Genomic DNA, 16,855 nt, shown 5'->3' with positions numbered 1-16,855 from the left:
AGTTTTATTTTTCTGAAGCAGCTGAGCTCATGAGACTGAATAGTTTAGCCATTTTTGGCACTTTTGCTCTTTAATATTGTATTTTTTTCCTAGCAATTAATTAATATGCTTACTTGTTCATCTATTTCTTTAATTTTTGCATCTAGCATGAGTAGCTAAACTCACTAGCTAGGGTTGTGGTTCAACCCTAGTGTGGGTATTGCCATCTAAGTTTAGGATGATATTGGGTGTTTGCTATTTGGGTTAATTTTAGGTTTTAATTAAGGGATTGGTGGTTGCAAACACTGATTCTAGCTTTGTGGGTTTAACTCTTCTTGAGAAAGAGAGTCCATGACCCCAAAATTGACCCAACAAGGAATTGGGATGGACCCATGAGAAATGGTAGTCCCAATTAACGGGTTAAATCTCGAGAGAGTAATCACCCTACTTGAACCCTAGTTGCTTGGTCTAATTGGCCTACCCAATTGGTCTCAAGAGAGTCAATTGGGCAAGATCGCTCTCTCTACCGAGAGGTGTGAGAGTGGGTACAATTGTGCAACGGTTATAGCATAAGCCCCAAATATGTCAATCTATCCTTAGTAGCATCTACCCGTTAGTTAACCACCTAGGTAATGCCATGACCCTAGTGCCTTTCTCTATATTAATTACAACTTAGCAATATTCCAGTATCATAATTTAGTTTCAATCATTAGCTTTATAAAGGTAGATATAGAAATCAAAACCAAAGATGTTTGAAGTGACATTAGAAGCACAACCGCAATTCTAGACTAAACAGATATTACAACTCCACTACTAGCTCCCTGTGGAAATTCGATCCCGAACCACTATTCGGGTAAAAGCTGTTACGACCTGCTCTTCCTACTTTAGAGTAGTGTTGAGTTTGTAGCGATCAGCACCGTTGCCGGGGAGCTAACAATTTTGGCTATCTATTTATTTAGTTTTATGTGTTGTTCTTCTTTCCTTCTTTGTTACTAATTTGTGTGTGTTAATACTACAGGTACCAAATGGCTTTAAATGCTAATGACCCTCTTGGAAATATGCTTGCGGGGGAGGAGGTTGAGGATATTGGAGATGATGAGGTGCCTCTTGTACCTCCCGAGCGAGAACGAGGCCGCCAGGCCAATGCTAATGACAACGTTCCAGACCCTCCTCCGCCACCTTCAAGAGCGGTTCATCGGGTGCTACCGAACAAGGCTATGCAAGTGCTATTGTCCCACCTAAAATCTGGGCAGGCAATTTTCAGATAACCAATGTGATGTTGACCTTACTTGAGCAGCATGGGTATTTCACGGGCACTGCGGATCAAAATGCTTACAAACATCTCAAGGGGTTCGTGGATACATGTTGGGGTAGCAAGCAGACGAATGTGTCCGAAGATGCTCTTAGGTTGAGACTTTTCCCATTCTCACTTCGAGGAAAGGCATTATATTGGCTAGAGAGACTCCCCAATCATTCCATCACAACTTGGGATGAGTTAGCGGATAAATTTATTGTTAATTTTTTCTCACCCGGGCATATGGCGGCACTTCGAGATGAGATATTGGCTTTCAAGCAAGAACCCACGGAATCTTTGCATGAGATTTGGGAGCGGTTTAGAACAATGGTGAACGAATTCCCAAACAACGATATGACGAAGGCGATCATCCAACAAACCTTCTATCGGGGCATCAATACAACAAATCAATGTATAGTCAATCAATTGGCTGGAGGTAATTTCATGAAGTTGACTTATGACCAAGCTTGTGAGATTCTTGATGAGATGGCGGATACATCCTCCGCATGGCAAAGTAGGGCCAATGTACCCCAAGGTGACCCTACGGTTATTCATTTGCATAAGGAACTACATGACCATGGACGAGCTATAGCAGAGTTGACAACTACTATGAACCAATTGGCTAAGGCACAGTTGCAACAAGTCCAAAACCCTCACCAACTGAATGCTATGGAAAGTGTTAATTTGCTTACCAACAAGAGAGAAGGCAACATAACCAAGGGAATTCCGAGCAATTTGATGATGAGTGTGATGGGTTTCAAAATGATGGCTATGATGAGCAAAATGAAGAGGTACAATATGTTAACAACTATCAAGGCAATAAAGGCAACTCTTCAAACCAACGATGGCGACCCCAAGGTAATTGGGGCAATCAACAAAAGGGTGGTGGTAATTGGAACAACAACAACCAAGGCGGTAATTGGGGGAACAACAATCAAGGCAACCAAGGGCATTGGAATGGTAATAACAACAATTGGAACAACAATGGTCAAGGCAATTGGAACAACAATGGAAACGAAGGAAATCGGGGGCAAGGCTTTCAAAGGCCCCCAATGTACCAACAATTGAACAATCCACCCCCGTTCCCTTCTTAAGGATCTAGTTCTTCGGGTAATGATATGGGAAGAATAGAAATGATGTTCGAACAAATGATGAAGAAGAACCAAGATTCCGATGCTCAATTAGCTCCCCACAATACCTCTATTCGGAATTTGGAGGTGCAATTAGGCCAAATCTCTCAATCGTTGAATACTCGCCCAGAGGGTGCTCTACCAAGTGATACGGTAGTGAACCCTAAGGGTGGGAACAATCATGTGATGGCAGTTACAACACGAAGTGGGAGAGGCGGTGATGTGCATGCCTCGAAAGATAAGCATGTTGTGGATGATGATGTTGAGTTGCAAAGAAATGATGTTCCTTTGGTAGTTGAAGATGTGGTTAAGAATGAGGTGAACAATGATGTGAGGATTGACATTGATGAGGCTGAGGTGGAAACTCAAGAGGCTTTGAACCTGTCTAGGGAGCACATAATTGACATGCCGAAGCCGGCTATGCCAAAAGTCAAAGCACCTTTGCCTAGACCGCCTCCTCCCTATCCTTAAAGGCTAGCCAAGCAGAAAAGTGATAATCAATTCAAAAAGTTCATCGACATGATGAAGAGCTTATCCATCAAAGTACCTTTGGTGGAGGCTTTGGAGCAAATGCCTGGTTATGCTAAATTCATGAAAGATTTGGTTACAAAGAAAAGATCAATGGACTGTGAAACTATCAAGATGACCCACCAAGTTAGTGCCAGAGTACATTCAATGGCCCCAAAATTAGTGGATCCTGGCGCTTTCACTATCCCCTACACTATTGGTAGTGCAGACTTTGCCAAAGCTTTATGTGATCTTGGGGCGAGATCAATCTAATGCCCTTCTCAGTTTTCAAGACTTTGGGTATTGGGCCTCCGAGGCCAACTTCAATGAGATTACAGATGGCAGATAGATCAATGAAGCGATTTTTGGGTATAGTTGATGATGTGCTTGTCCGGGTGGACAAATTTATCATGTCAGCGGACTTTGTGATTTTGGATTGTGAGGTCGACTATGAGGTCCCGATAATATTAGGGAGACCTTTCCTTGCAATGGGGAAGGCATTGGTTGATGTTGAAGCGGGTGAACTAACTTTCCGAGTAGGTGATGAAAAGGTTGTCTTTAATGTTTGCAAGTCTATGAAGCAACCCAATCGCACCGAAGTGTGCTCATTTGTAGACCTTGTCACAGCTGTGATTGTGGAAGATGCCAGTGCTATGATCAACGTGGAGGATCCCCTTGAGGTCGTACTATTAAAGCTTGATGACAATGATGACACAAGCAGGGTGGAGTGTGACAATACCTTACATGGGATTGGCGCTTATTCTTATGAGCCAAGAAAATTATCTTTGGATCTGGAAAATCGGCAAACTCCACCAACCAAACCATCAATTGAGGAGCAACCAGTGTTGGAGTTGGAGCCACTACCTTCGCACCTCAGCCCTGCATTTTGCATGCACAAGATTATTCTGGAGGATGATGCAAAGCCCTCCCTAGAACATCAAGGGAGGCTCAATGAAACAAGGCAAGAAGTGGTAAAGAAAGAAGTGATTAAGTGGCCAGATGCAGGCGTGGTGTATCCAATCTCCAATGGCTCATGGATTTCTCTGGTGCAATGTGTGTCGAAGAAGGGTGGAAGGACTGTGGTAACAAATGTCAATAATAAACTTAGTCCCACTCGGACCATTACCAGGAGGAGGGTTTGCATGGATGACCGGAAGCTGAATAAAGTGACCCACAAGGATCATGTCCCATTGCCATTCCTCAATCAAATGTGTGATATTATCTTGGAAAGTTTGATGACAACCATGTGGTGGCTGTTGCTAATTTCAAATGATTGAAGGGTTACCCGCGTCGTGCCGCGACGTTAAATCGGGCGATTCTTGGGAGGCAACCCATGTGTTTTTCTATTTGTTTTCTTTGATTTTCTTCGTAGTATAGGATTGATTTTTGGGCTAACTGGTTGTGAGAGATTGCAGGGATTGAGTTGATGCAGTGCTAGACATAATTGAAGAAATTGGAGTCTCTGAAGTTTCCAGTGCGGCCGCACTACATTTTGTGCGGTCTGCACTGGTGAAGGGTGACAAAATTGCTCTCTGATGTTTGCCACCGCGGCCGCATTAAATTCTGTGCGGACCGCGGTGGACCTCTGCGGCCTCTGTCTGTTTTGTGCGAACCGCAGAGGTTGCCTTCTCAAACTTCTTCTAAACAAACCCAGCGCGGACCGCGGTCCATTTTGTGCGGCCGCGCTGGTAGGTGAGAATGGGCCCCAGGGGTTTCTCTATAAATAGACCCCAAGGACCTCCTTTTACCCTTTTCGAACCCTAAACTCTCAGAGCCCCCTTTTACTGTTCATCTTGAGCATTTTCACCGTAACTCTTGCTTGACATTACTTAGTTGCACTTCATCTCATTATCTGGTAACATTTCACTCACTTCATCTTTGTTTACTTGTGTAATTTCATTTTATTTTCATATCCCTTAACTGGTAGTTCTTCTTCTCCCCTTATTTCTCTAATTGTTAGATTAGGTTAGTTTAAATGGCAATTTTCGTGGACTTGGTGAGTATAATGGACTGGGTAATTGAGTAGGGACCTTAACTAGGTAAAATTTGAACTTAAAAGAAAAATCTTAGGAACCCTAACTTAGTGGCATGTCTGGGCACCCTCCGCGGAGCGCGGTCGTGTTTGTGCAGTTCGCGGTGTTGAACTTCTGAAGGGTGACTCTTGCCCAGTGCGGCCGCACTACCATTTTGTGCGGTCCGTACTGAGCTATTCCTACAATTGTCTGCAACATGTTACCACTGCTCTGTAGTTCTTTCTACAGAAATGTTCTCACAGCTTCTGCTGATACTAACAAACACATTAAATGATTTTTGCAAAAAATGGTGAGAAAAGGATCAAAACAACCGGAAAAAGGAGAACCCTCCCGGGGAGGGAAGAAGAAGATGGTAAAACTCACTCCCCAAGCCCGGGAGAACATAAAAAAGACTAGGAAGCTAGTAAAAGCTGCAGACAGAGCTGCTTCGCATTCCTCGGGGAGTGAGTACCAATCGTCAAGGGAAATATCTTCAGACTCCGTGCCAGAATATGTTGAAGACTGGCCGGAGAGATTCAGGCTGAGAGACACCCCTCCACCACCAACACTGCCCAAACACCAGAGCATGTTCCCAGTGAGTCGTCCGAGGGCTCAGCAGCCGGCAGTGGTGATTACTCCACCTCTCCCACAGCTTCATTATCCGGGGAGGGTGCAGATGGAGGTGAGGAGGAAGTACAGGGGGATAAGGAGGTAGTTGAGGGTTGTGAGCCTCAAGTTGGAGGCATTGCCCGGACTAGGAAGCCTGATGTTTGGGAGGATAGGTTAGTGAGCCAGGTGGCGTACCACAAGTTTAGAGAGTGGTAGCCGGTGAGAAAGTTGATACCGGAGCGGAGCTTCATTGATAGAGATTTGTTACCCTACAACCCTGACGTGCAGAGAAAGTTTAGAACTAGAGTGGGTTGAGAGTACTTCTTAGATGACTGTGTAGATGCTGATGAACACATGGTCAAGGAGTTCTACTGCAATGTAGCCCACATCGAAAAAGGGCTCCAAAGTGACCAAGGTGCGCAACAAGAAAGTGTTGTTTAAAGGGAAATACCTCAATGAGTACTTGGGTTTCAATGAGGAGGATGAGACTCTTTATATGGCAAAGTTGGAGATGGGCAAGGAGGTCCGTCCATGGTTAGCTCAGTGTCTGGCAATCCCAGGTACCGTTACTGAGTGGTTGACTGCGGGGCTAAAAATACTGAGGAGGACCCTGAACTTTGAGGCTCGGGGCTGGCAGACATTTGTTTGCAGCCGGTTAGATCCTACTACACATGACCAGACACTTCCTCTTCACGGGGCTGTATTGGTTGCTTCAATTATGGCGGGGAACCCCATAAATGTGGGGAATGTGATGTCCCGTATTATCTCGTTAGTAGGAGCTGAGCATGAACGGAACTACCCCTTACCGAGCACCCTCACTATGTATTTTCGGGACCTGAAGGTGGACAATAAGCCCTATGACGTCAAGGTCAAGGCAACAGCCCCGTTCTCCTGGTACACCTTGAAGGGGAATGACAACCCCAAGGACAAGAACTACAAAGACCCTACTTCTGCCCCAACTGGCCAGTCTGAAGAGCCAGTCGTGGTAGAGGTCCCTGCTGAGCCTACCTCCATTTCTGCTGAGGTGCCTCCCAGACCTTCCACTTCTGCGGCCATTCCTCCTGGCCCTTCCACATCAGCAGAGATTCCATCTAGTCGGGCCCATTCCATCACCGCCCACCGACTGAGCCAGACTCTTGCCAGTATCAACAACTGGATGTCCACATCGTTATCTATGTTGTCCTCATTGACAGCTACTGTTGCAGCTCAGTCGACACCTCAGCCAGCACAAGTCCCACAATCAATAGAGGATGCTTTGAAGGAAATTCTTGAGAACCAGAAGAAAATCCTCGACACTTAGGATGCATTGACAAAGGTAGTGGATTCACATAGCAAGGCTCTCAAGGAGCTTGCTAAGGAGCATAGGAAGCTGCAGAAGACACGGGCCTCCAAGGAGTCCGTGAAGGAGTTGTGGGCAGATGTGGATAGACTGAAGGCAGACCAGTTGCCTTTGGACTTATTGCTAGATGATCCCGTCCCAGTAGCTCATCCACAGTCGGAGCAGAGCCAGAGGCCTCCGAAGAGGAGGAGGATGATCCCTAGAGAAGATGATTCTATCATCTAGTTGGTGGACCCACCGGAGGATTCCTCCAGATGTACCAGTACCAGAGCCTGTCTAGGTCCAGGCCCAGGTCCCAGTAGCAGCAGAGCAGACCATCGGGAACCAGTCTGAGGTTCCCGAGCACACAGAAGACCCAGGGACCACCCATGATCCTATGCAAACAGACGTGGCTTAGGGAGTCATCTATATCCTTTTTCTCTCTTTTTGATGCTTACTTAGACTAGTTAGCATTGGGGACAATGCCAGCTTTTATTTGAGGGGCTGCGCCCTTCATTTTTGGATGACTGTATATATTGATACTATTTTATGCTTTCTTGATTTTCATTTGGTCTGTATATAATTTTATATTTCGTTAATTTTATCTCACTTTTTAACTTTCCTTTGATCTGTATATTAAGTTACACTTCATTGTATATATTCATCCCACCTATTGTATATTCAAATCCCCTCTTGTATATATTTATTCTATTTTACACAAAAAATTTCGTTTTTAGCTTCTTAGTTGTGATTCGAGCTTCTTGTTTTTGAAATTTGCAATAAGCCTTTGGTTTTCTTAACGCCACAGTTCTTTCCAAAGGTGGAATGTTGTGTGAACCGAGTGGCTCTTCCCAATGATAGATGCGTGACAACCTTCTTAAGGGTTTGAGTCCGTTTTTCTTTTTGTTGTTAGTAGTTTGTAGTTAAGGGTACCTCAAGCAAAACTTCACTTGGGCATATCACATTTGCCTTTGATCTTATGGTCAAAAACAAATTGTTGTGTTTAGGATGGTGAAAGTTGTGGCCTTGAGACTCTCGTGTTGACCGATAATCATCAAGTGTTTTTTCGGGACCATTTTGTGCTCAAATCGTATCTAAGGTCATTGTGGGCCCCCGACTCGATGTCTTTTGCAATCCCCTAGCTTGTGTGGTGAGTAATTGAATTGCGAGTCCAAGTCCCGAGCCATTGGTCTAGAACTTACCCTGAATGTTTGTTGAGGCGAAATCCTAAGTGAATTTTGACTTGAGACGTGATTATAGGCTCTCCTTGATCCAAATGATAGCTTGAACAATTCCATAGCCTACGAATGATAAGATCCCTAGACAACCCTTTTGAGCCTTAGACCTTTTTCTCTCAAGAACCATGATACAAGCTTATACCCGTTCTAAAAGATACCCTCTCTTGGCACACAAAATCTTTCCTTTAGCACATGGAAAAAATATAAGTTTGGGGAGAGAGACGGGGATTACAACAAAGTGGTAAAAAGGCACAAAAGTGAAGAAAATGAAAGGCAATGAAAAAGAAAGAAAAGCAAAAAGAAAAAAAAAGAAAGTTCAATGTGAAAAAGAATAAAAAGGGATTCAAGAAAAGCAAAGAAAAAGAAAGAAATGTGTGGAAAGTCGAAAAAGGAGAAAAGGTTTGAAATGCATAAGAAAGAGTGACAATGTGTCTCTCTAACCCCATGGAAAGAGGTGAAATGACTCAAAGAGTCAAGTGAATTGTGCCAAATGAATCAAAAGAAGTGCTTAAGGGAAGATAGAACCCACTTAGACCAAAACATTTCCTACCTTGAACCAAAAGCCTTCACAATGACTCCATAAAAGCCCTATATGATCTTGAGTTGAATGAAGCTTACACTAGTGGATACTTACATAAAGGGCAAGCATATGGTACCTAGAGACGGACTTGTGACCTTTTCTTGAGAGAGATGAGTGAATTCCCATTACCCTCGATTTGTGTGTCAATACTCTAAAAAGGTGAGGTTTGCTTAGGGAGAGTTGAGGATGTGTGAGTTTGGGATCCACAATGACTAGAGTAATTGAAAGAGTTCGCTGATGTGTTGAGTCAACTCTTAATGCTCTTGTGTCACAATTGATCCATGGCTTTTCAAAGGTTAAATGTTGTTAATGATGCATTCGTATTGAGGGCAATTGTTAGTCCCAATTGATGCTTGTTGGGTTACTTTAGGATAGCTAGAAATTCTTGGATTTTACCTTAAGGGGTGGTTCTTATTTTGTTTGCTTGAGGACAAGCAATAGCTTAAGTTTGGGGGAGTTGATAACTAGGGATTTTGACGTGTTTTTTGCTCCTTCTTGCTTAAGCTTTGATTATAAATTGTTACAAAATAGCCCCAAGAGGCTCATAAGTTGTGCTTGATTGCAGGTTTGATCGACAAAGTGACGAAATGTCAAACATTGGCTCAAAAGGAGTGAAACCTGCTCAAGTACCTAAGACAAGGCAAAACTCAGGAGGACAGGCCTAGTGCGCCGCACTACTCTTTCTGCGGTTCGCACTAGAGAGATTCAGAGAGTCAGAAATTAAGGCTTCAAGCAACGCGGCCGCACTCCATTATGTGCGGTCCGCGGTGAAGGCTCCGCGGCCGCACTACCATTTTGTGCGGTCCGCGGAAGAGAAGTTCAGAGAGGTGAAAAATTGCCATGGTTCAAGCTGCGCGGTCCGCGGTCATATTTGTGCGGACCGCATTAGAGACCTTCGCGGCCGTGGTCCATTCTGCGCGGTCTGCGGAGCCTGACTTCAGAGAGGCAATATTGCAAGTCCAAGAGCCTAGTGCGGCCGCAGTCCATTTTGTGCGGCCCGCACTGACCCCGCAGGGGCATTTTTGTCCAGTTTTTCCAGCTTAGTATAAATAGAACCTTTTTCCATTTTTAGGGTATGAGACATAATCAGTTATTTCATTTTAGCAGTTACGCTCGTGAGAACATCATCTGTAGCTATTTTTGGCATCTTAGCTCAGTTTTAACAATAGATTCTTGTATTTTACTTTAGTGTTTAATTAATATGTCTTCTTCTTCATCTATTTCTCTATTTTCTTGTTCAAGCATGAGTAGGTAAACCCATTAGCTAGGGTTGTGGCTCAGCCCTAGTGTGGGTAATTGATGGGTGTTGTGATTTAAGGTTAGATTGATTATGGGTGTTTGTTATTTGGGTCAATTTTATGGTTTAATTTATGAATTAGTGGTTGCAAACACTAGTTTGTGCCAAGTTGACTTGGCTCTTCTTGAGAAAGAGAGACTAAGTCTCAGAAATTGACCCAACAAGGAATTGGGATGGACTCAAATAGTCCCAATTTAAGGGTTAAACCTCGAGAGAGAAATTACCCGAGATGAACCCTAGTTGCTCGAGCAAATATGCATACCCAATTGGTCTCGAGAGAGTCAAATGGGCAAAACCACCCTTTCTAACGAGAGGTGTAGAGTGGTTAGTATTGAGCAACGATTATAACATATTTCCCCAATCATATCAATCAGGCTTTAGAAGCAATTACCCGTCAATTAGCCTCCTAGGTGAAAGTCACCACCCTAGTTCCCCTTAATCCATTAGATACAACTCTTAGAAATTATGTCTTAGCGTAAACTAGTTTCAATTCTAATTAGTAGTTTTATAATTGTGGTTTATAAAAGAAAATCCAAAAATGTTGGAAGTGACATTTGGAACAATTACACGATCCTAGACTAGATAGATACATTAACTCCCTTTCTAGCTCCCTGAGGAATTCGATCTCGACCCTCATATCGGGTAAAAACTATTGCGACCCTCTCTTCCTACTTTGTAGTAGTGTGGAGTTAGCAGTGATCAGCATGCCAGTATCTACTATTGTGTTACATGCCCGAAGCTGACCCTTGCCTAAGTACATAGGCTCCTTGCAATGAATTCCCAACCCCTGACCCCCTTTGTATGAAGTTTATCAATTCTGTGTTTACTAATTACTGTTTCCCTAATCACCTTTTACCCCTTTCCTTGTCCCCTCAGTTTTAAAACTCCATTCCTGCACTTCCACTATCTTCTTAGACTTAAGTTCTGCCCCTCTTGTGTGAGCCTTACCTTGGGACCCATGAGCTCCCAGTGAACTTGGACACATAAGGGTTGGCCCTTCCACACTGCATCATCTCTATCTGGTTCTATGAACCTGGGTGTAAGCACTGCCCGGGGTTCCTTGAGACCTTTAGGGAACTCTGACACACCCAGGTACGAGAAAGGCTTTGAAACAAGTGCTATTGGAGGCGTTTTGTTCCATAACTCAGAGAGGAAGTCAGAATCAGGCTTCCTATGGTTGTACTTTTCCCATTTTATGTATTTTCTTAATGTAGTTTAGCAATTGGTCTGTAATAACTTGTAACAAACATTTGGGGTTAGCTAGTGAATAAGGGATGGGTAATTATGCATGCTCAAAGGTAGAAAACATGCCTATAGGACTGTTTTACATCCCGCGTGTTCAATTCTGCATTTTAGATACCATGCCTATAGGGTTTCATTTAAATTTCTGCATGTTCAACTTCACACCTAGATAACCTGCCTATAGGACTTTATTTTAAATTCTGCACGCTTGTTACCACTTAGACATCATGCTTTAGGATCTAAACGACTATAAATGAGTATCATGTTTACAAGGTTAAAATCAGTACAATATACAGAGATCATACAATTCCAAGTGAAAACCGGCCTGTTTCAATTTCTCGTTCAACTAGATATCATGTCTAAAGGAATTAAAAACAGCAACACTTGATATCATGTCTATAGGAATTAAAATCAGCAACACTAGATATCATGTCTATAGGAATTAAAATCAGCAATAACGGATGCCATCATCTGCAGAATCTGAGACTAGTCTAATTTAAAATCAGTCTAATTCGAACCAGTTTTAAATAATTTAATCCTCTATTTAACACAATTTAGCAAGCATGCCTATAGGATTTCAAGCCGCTCATTTTTTAAGTTCGTTATTGCTTTGCCACATTCTGAATCAGTAATAGAGACCATGCTCATAGGATTCTGCCCCAAACACTTAGGCAAACCTTAGGTAATAACAATAAACAAAACTGAGCCCGTTTCTGATAATTAATAATTGCTACAACCAGCAGGCAGGCCTGATTCGGACTTCTTATCTGAGTTATGTAATAAATTGGTCTGCTTCAACAACTTAAACTCCCTTTTTGTCTTAATATTTTCAGACCCTGCTTGTTGTTTGAGTCATGCTATTTGATTGCTTTGTTTGAAGAGGTATATATGAGCCTTTAGTGTTTACGTGTTTCCCCTTTTAATGTGCGGTCCTATGTGTTTTGTATGTCGCCTTAGATTTTTCACCTTTAAAACCCAAGTCATCCTAATATCCCTCCCTTTTAGGAATAGTAGTCCTAAGTGCCTCCGAGACTGATAGGAATGGGACGGGTAATAGCATGCAATAGTGGTCGAGACCAATCCGCGCTTTAGTACCTTAACGGGGTGGGAAGGGTAGATATGGATATGATGACCGGTGTGCTAATACCACGTGTAGCCTCTCTTTGAGGATTGATTACCTTGTATTGCATTGATGTGATCCATATTGTGAATAAACCTAGGACCCCCTTCCCCTTTCTTTCTTTGTCTTTAAAATATTATGACTTCTTTTGTTTACTTCCAAGCATTTGTGTATTAAAATCCCCTCTTATTTGAGCCTTATCTGCTTACATGATAATTGCACCAAATTTACAAAGAATTGTCTGGCCGGGAACCACACTAGTGGATCCTGAGGGGTGCCTATCACCTTCCCCTTGGGATAATTTCAAGCCCTTACCCTATCTCTAGTTATCAAAACATAGTTGTAATTGAACCTTGTAGGTGTCCTAATGCACCATAAATCATTAGGTGGCGACTCTTCAATGCAAAACCCAGTTCCCAAAAGGAACGAGTTGCCCCATATCCCAAAATGTCATAAACCCGATTCTCCCGCCGCGAGGAGGGAAAAAAGGGGGCGCGACACTCGGCTCGGAGACTAAACCCAAAACAATTGAGCAAAAACATAAGAGCTCAAATGCCAGCTTATACTAAAGGTCGCATCGACCGAGCGCGTAAGAGCCCCCGGGCCAGCCTAATGAGCCCCAGGGCCACATCGCGAATCTAAGGATTCTTACCGACTCTGAAACCAGCTCACCCGACAAGATTCAAAACAGAAAGGGGAATAGAAGAAGTAAAGCCACAAGGTTTTCTTCTATACATATGCTAAAAAGCGCAACCTCCACTTATAACATACTATGAAAGTACTATATACAAAGAGGGAAACGAACAGAATCCTAACCCATCGCCGAGCCTACATCCTTAATGGCTCCACCAAGAGTCGCATCCCGATGACTACGAGTCCTTCGGCGGCCCCTTCTCAATGGCATCTTCCCTTTCCGGGATGGTAGCCTCATTTTTAGCACCGCCTGAGCCGCCTCCCGGCACACCTCCAAAAGCCTCCCTTCGAGATCTCAACCGAGCACGTTCCATAATTCGAGTTAATTTCGGACTAGCCTCCTCAGATGCCCTCTCGATGCGAGCGCTTGCCGCAATAGCATCCTCTCCATGCAAGGATACAAGCGCTTCGGCTTCAGCTTTCATTCCAGATAGTGCAGTTACCAGCTCGAAATGGAGACCTCTGTACTTGTCACTGTCTTCCTTTGTGTCACTAAGCTGACGTCTGACTGAGGTCACTTTCTCCTGGAGGGCATGCCTCTCGGAAGTTATCTCCCTCACATGCTGTTTAAGTTAGGAAATTTCGGCATCTCTGGCCCGGAGCTCCTACCTCAGCAAGGCACCTTCTTTCTCAAACTGCAAGAATCAGATCCAAGATGTTAAAACACTGGGATCTAACAAAAGTTCAGATAATAGTGAACGGGGGCTAAGTAACCTACTCAGTGAGGTAGATTCCCGCGCTCATGACGGGTTAACTCATCCTGATACCGGGTGAAAGTCTGGCTATAAAGTGCCTTGGCCTGAAGCCACGACAAAAAATAAGTTAAAAAACAAAGATCGGAGCAACCCATAGCGGCGAACATATTTAGTAAAAATTACCCGCTCGCAAAGCCTGCTCATCTCACAAAAAACGAGTGAAGCATCGACCTCAAGAATTCCCTCGAGAACGGTTGGCAGTCTCTCGAGCGCATCTCCGCCTTTGACTGGTGTCCCTGCATCGGAGGGCACTTCATGCAAGGCATCTTGTACTCCCTTATGAGGTAAGGTCGTTCCCTGAAGGGAATCGATCACGACCACAGCATTAGCAGGATCAACCGAAGCCTCTATCTCTTGCTCACCCACGGCCCCAGAGGTGGGCCCCTCCAAACTGCCTATCAAAGGCGCCTCAGCTCGAGGGTAATCCTGGCCACCAACCAGCTCATGGGTAGTACTCGATACTCCATCCGTTGTCTCCTTGCTATGAAGCTGGATCGCAACGGCATCAAGTTCCGGCTCAAAAGCTTCAATCCCTACGGCCCAAGGATCGGCTAAGTTTATACCCTCCTCGGGGGCTGTTGGGAAGCTGCTTTCCCCCTCACCTTCAACTTGATGGTTTCCCTCTGTTTCCGGAGTCAGAGTAGCTGGGTTGGCCTTAGATCTTGCATCCTAACCTTCTTGAACTCTGACGGCCCGACCGATGGATCCCTTTGCCTTTTCTTCCTTCCACCAAGCACCAGGGCATCCCCCTCGACGGGCAATGCTCCCTTCGTCAAAGGGACTTCCCCCAGACCTACACAAATGCAGAAGTCAAACACAAGGAACAATAATGCTGCTAATAGCGATTTAGATCGAAGAGTGCGGCTACAGTAGAGTTTGGAGCTTACAACGATCCTTGGCTTCCCACCGAGCTCGGAATAAATCGCGCCACACTCGCTCAGCATATGGGCAAATCGAATACAAATGGCCAACCCAATCCTGGAGGTCCGGAACCGCCCCAGGATAGATCGCCACGGCTGAAATAGCAAGAAAAGTAAAGTTAGATGCCTGGAGAAACATTGTCAAGGAGAAGCAAAGGAACACTAGATAACACGTCTACTTACGCTCCGCATTCCACCTCTCAGGGAACGACACCTTTTCCGCTGGGATCAGGTCAGAAGCCCTCACTAGGACAAATGGGCTTACCCATCCCCCATTCCCGAGCTCCTCGGTACACGCAAAGAGAGACCTCGGGGCTCGACAACAGAGATTGATTAAGCCCCCGCGGAGGAGACGAGGGCTACACATCCTGATCAGGTGGTTGAGGGTGAAGGGCATCTCCTCGATCATATTTGCGTAATACCTGATCATATAAATGACGCGCCAGAACGAAGGATGAATTTGACCGAGGGTTACTTGATACCGCCGGCAGAAGTCGAGAATCACGTGGTCGATTGAGGGCGAGGATGGCCCCACTATCCCTAAGGTGAATGGATAGGTATACATACTCAGAAAGACGGCTTTATATGTCGTGATATCTTCTTCCCGAGCAGGGATCTCCACAAGCACGACATTCCCCAGCGACAGTCAGCCCTCACTCTTCCGACATCCACTACCGAGCTAATATACCGAGTCACGGGCTCACGGCGCTTTGGCTTCGAGAAAGGTCTCTCGACCATGAAATCAAAAGTCATCGCAAAAGATCCTGGGACGTATTCCTCATCACGAGGAGGTGTGGCCACTTCACCTCGAGATAAAAGCGAAGAGGATGAGACCGCAATCTCCTGAGAAGCAGAGGCGAAAGTTTTCGCCATTCCTAGAAAATTCCGGAAAAAGAAGAAAAGTTGCGTTGCTGAGAAAAAACGAAAGCAAAGGAAGAGCGAACCTTTTCTGGGGGTTGGGAATACAATGAGTTATAGAATATAAGAAGGGGAGTATTTATAGAAGTTCCGGGTTCGCATTGAAGAAAGCCAAGAGACAGCCAACTGCCATAGTCAATGCGGAGATCTTCTAGGGCTGCGTATGTATCATATCTTGACACCCTGTGACTGATGCCGTTACGAGAGTACTGGAGGAGGAAGAAATTCAAGGTCGTTTCTTATCACTTTCACTATAAGAAATGCGGAGATAATCTGTGTACGGAAAAACCGGGGGGGGGGGGGTCCGATTTCCCCGTCATTAGGGTGCTCCGCGAACGTGCTTCTCGAGGTTCGAGACTCACCTTCGAGGGTTGTCGAGTTTCGACCTCTGGGCAGTGTATACCAACGGCTATATTAGGAAAGAGGGGAGTTCCCAAGGAACGTAGCCGGGGCCGATAACTCTGTCAGGCTATTCTGAAGCGGTTAGTCTGAACCTACATCATGACATTAGCTAGTTATCCCATCTCTGCTTCTTTGTCATTAATATTTTCTGTACTATGAGTGGATTCCTCTCCTATATAAATGGGGTACTTGACACTTTGTAAAGGCGGCTGTTGAAGATGATGATAAAAAAGTGGAAACATATAACTCCTGAGTTGATAAGTTACCGGGAGCACCCCCTATCTTAAAGGTTTTGGATTCAAAAAAGTTCGTGCAGAAGTCTTTTCCTCAGAGTGCGGCTCCGAATCCATTCCTAAGAAGTTCCGCATGCCGGATATACCTAAATACAACGGAACAATCGATCCTAATGAACATATTATTTTGTACACATGCGGAATAAAGAGAAATGACGTAGAAGACGATGAGATCGAGTCCGTTTTGTTGAAAACATTTAGGAAAACTCTATCAAAGGGAGCAATGATTTGGTATCACAGCTTGCCACCGAATTCCATCGACTCATTTGCCATGTTAGCAGATTCTTTTGTGAAGGCACACGCCGGGGCCATAATGGTCGCAACCAGAAAATCAGACGTTTTAAAGATAAGACAAAGGGATAACGAAATGTTGAGGGAGTTCGTATCACGATTACAAATGGAACGCATGGAGTTGCCACCGGTCACAGATGATTGGGCCGTTCAAGATTTCACCCAGGGGTTGAACGAGCGGAGTTTGTTAGCATCACGACAGTTGAAACAAAATTTGGTCGAGTATCCTGCTGTAACTTGGGCAGATGTACACAATC

The sequence above is a fragment of the Nicotiana attenuata genome, chromosome 9 (assembly GCF_001879085.1).
Source record: "Nicotiana attenuata strain UT chromosome 9, NIATTr2, whole genome shotgun sequence".
Classification (NCBI taxonomy): Eukaryota; Viridiplantae; Streptophyta; class Magnoliopsida; order Solanales; family Solanaceae; genus Nicotiana; species Nicotiana attenuata.
Note: the sequence above shows the minus strand (reverse complement) of the source record.